Consider the following 3459-nt stretch of genomic DNA (forward strand, 5'->3'; position numbering starts at 1 on the left):
TTGAACCCAAGTTCCTAATTAATAGGTTAATCTACACCATAATACTATGAGTTAAGATATTGTAGAAATTAAAAATATTTGAGCAACTAGGTCAAAACCAATCCTTTAAAACAACACATCTTTCTAAAACATTTTCAGCTGGTGTGGAATCTAAACAGTATTTTTCTTTCGCCCATCCAATTTGTTATCCACGATGTCCTTTATCCTTCCTTTCAATTTTTTTAACTTCGACCAATAGGCAAATGGACGGATTTTTGGTGCGTTTCCCCACGTACATACAATGATTTCAATTGAATCGCACCGCCAGAAACGCCCACAGCGGATTTGGTCTGAACGTAGCAGATGAAAAAGAACAGCTTTGATCCATAGGAAAAAGCATAACCGAGTGGCATGCAAGCCAACACGCGAGAAGGTTCTGAGAGAATATCTACCGGCTGTCAAAGGCTCGTATACACACCCTGGGTCACCCGGGGATCGCTAATGACCAGAGCTGGGCATCGCCTATTTCCCGTCTGCATATTTAATCGACCCATGTGGTCCCAGTCGGTCTGAGTTATCCAAACGACGTAGAGTACGAACCTTACCTGTACCACGGCTCGCGCAGGTGCCGCACTCCTGACACGCGGCCGGGTAAGGAAAAAATAAAAAATAAAACAGTGTTGTGTATCTTGCAGTTCCACAGAGGCAATGACATCTTCCCCATATTGTTTTTATTTCACCGATCACCACGCTGTGCGTGTGTGTGTCTGATGTTTGATATTTGTTTTTGTTTGGCAGCGTGTCTGCGCGTGCTTGTGACGTGAAGATTACATTCCCGACGCCGATTGGCTGTCGCCGACAAGGGATCGACCGGGACCACGAGGTTGATAAAATCTGCAGGACGGAACGCGGTGGCGGTTAGGCGATGCCCAGCTCTGCAAATGACGTTTGTTGGTATGTATTCTTGACCTGCGCGGGAGTGACAGTTATGTGCTTTAAGTACCGCCTCTGGCGGTCTGGAGGGACATCATGTAACTGTTGCTATCCTTGACTACTTGATACTATGATTGGTTTGACTGTAAGTACTATTTAAAAAAGATGAGCAGTGTGTTACATTTTATCTTGTTAAAAACATATGCAGTATACTATGCACCAAAAATAAATGAACAACTACAAATGAATGAACACAAACAAATTAGCAGTAATGTTTGGAATGTGGCCCTTGTCCGGACAGCTAATGTTCTTTGTCAGTATTTGACCTTTACCTCTGCTCCTCATATATTTCTTAAATGCTTCTTTCAAATAATATTCAGTCTTTGGTGATTCATTATAACTAGGGTCAAAGGTTGTATTACAATACCTGTTATTTTTTTAATTGGTCAGTGTAAACTCATGATGCAATATCATTTAATATAATTTACAAAATGTTCCAAATAATTTACTTTTAATACCAATGCAGTTTCCAAAGGCACCAGAAAGTGGCGATGTTGCATTTGTGTTCTAGTTGAACTGTGTATGTGTTAAGCACGGGCGTCCAAACCATCTGCAATTGCGGCCCGCGAGCCAGTTTCTTTTGGCATGCCGCAAATTTTGAAATTATAATGAATAATAAAATTCAAATGGCCCGCACAAGAAGCTTGAGCCCAACTTTGTTGCACTTCTCAGTTTCAACACTAGATAGAGCCAGCCATGCAAATGGCGCTTCACCTCCAAACAAAGAGAAAAAAATCTTTTACCTTAGTCAGCAGAAATGGCACCAAAGAAACGCAAAATTACAAGTGAGTGTAGAAGATTTCAAACACGGTGGGAAAATGAATATTGAATAATGAATAATGAATATTTCTTCAAAAAAGTAAACGGAAAGTGTGTCTGTTTGATTTGCAATGAAGATGTTGCAGTGGTGAAAGAATATAATGTCCGTCGCCACTATGAGACCAAGCATCAGAGCTACACCGGTGCCGAACGAACACAAAAATTCAAGCAAATGGCAAGCTACCCTGCAGGCTCAACAACATCGTGCTAACAAATTCCAGGAAAACACAGCAGCAAGCTATGAAGTCGCTAAAGTTATTGCCCAGCACATCATACCGTTCTCAGACGGTGCTTTCATAAAGCAGTGCCTCATCAAACTCACAGAAATAATGTCCCCGAAAAAAGTGCAGGTGAGTTTATCCAGAAATACAGTGGTGCGGAGAATCGAGGACTTGTCAAGCTAACGTGAAACTTCAGCTGAGAGACAAAGCTTGTGCTTTTGAGTTCTACTCAATAGCATGCGATGAGAGCACAGATGCCACAGACACCGCGCAGCTATTAATTCTTTTGCGGGGAGTAGATGATCGTTTTTGCTGTACGGAGGGAGCTGCTTGATATGATGAGCCTAAAAGCCTCAACGACGGGTAAAAATATATTTGAAGCTCTGTCAGAGGCAGTTGAAAAGATGGGGCTTACATGGGACAAGCTCTGTGGAGGAACGACGGATGGAGCTCCAGCGATGACGGGCGAGTGCAAAAGAATGGCATCGATGGTGTGCGCCAAAGTGAGCGGAGGTGAGGCTCTTAAGATGCGTTGTATAATCCACCAAGAAGCACTGTGTGCAAAGACTGTCCAGCTTGGTAACGTGATAAACACTGTTGTAAAAACTGTCATCATAATTCGAGCTAGAGCTAGCTCCGCCTGTTTGAGACACAACCGCGAAGCTTTAATGCTGCACACTTCCCTGCACTGTCTGAAATCAAGTCTGCTTTTCCAAAGGCCGACCTTTCTGCTAAAAAGGAGAAATATGTGTCTGTGATTGCATCTCTTGTGACAGAATTCAACCAACGTTTCCGAGATTTTTCTGTCATTGAGAAACAAATCAAGCTGTTCTCGACCCCCTTCATGGTGGATGCAGAAGGAGTTGAAGAGAGTCTGCAGTTACAGTAGAACTGAGTGAAATGCAATGTGATGATTCTCTGAAGAGTCAACATCAGCTTCTCTCCCTCCCTGACTTCTATCAAAGTTTGGATTATGCCAAGTTTCCTTTGATGAGATGCCACGCAAAAAGAATGATGAGCCTGTTCGGCTCAACATACATCTGTGAACAAACATTTTCTCTGTTAAATCAGAACAGTATTCATGTGTTAATATGTCACTACGGGTAATGTGTGGCCTGAGCCTTTGTTTGTTTTTTTGTATTTGGCCCTTATTAAAATAAGTTTGGACACCCCTGGTGTAAAGGAAGTGACGAGTCACGGCAGCTTTTTAAGAACGTGCTACGCACCGTCCGCGACGCACCATCTGTTACACAACGTCACTTGATTGTTTTCTCCTTGTGGTCAAATGAAAGATTTAAAGGCTCATTGAAGAAAGCATAAACAACTGTTCAAGGTAATTTATTCAACCAATGTAACAAACATTTACAGTGAGTATCGTGTCATTTTATTATCTTTGTTCACACATTTTTCTCACATTTCATGCGGCTAACAGTTGCTCGTTGTATAC

The 3459-nt window shown here is 42.1% G+C and overlaps 1 long non-coding RNA gene across 1 annotated transcript; it reads left to right on the forward strand.

Moving 5' to 3' along the window:
• The first annotated feature begins 257 nt into the window (after nt 1–257).
• On the forward strand, nt 258–3101 carry LOC147152216 (uncharacterized). The gene is made up of 3 exons (XR_015085796.1): nt 258–630; nt 778–933; nt 2789–3101. It is a non-coding gene; the product is annotated as an uncharacterized LOC147152216 (long non-coding RNA).
• Nucleotides 3102–3459: the final 358 nt, after the last annotated feature.

Source organism: Filicampus tigris, chromosome 2 (genome assembly GCF_054856515.1).
Source record: "Filicampus tigris isolate MCC_2025a chromosome 2, RoL_Ftig_1.0, whole genome shotgun sequence".
Lineage (NCBI taxonomy): Eukaryota > Metazoa > Chordata > Actinopteri > Syngnathiformes > Syngnathidae > Filicampus > Filicampus tigris.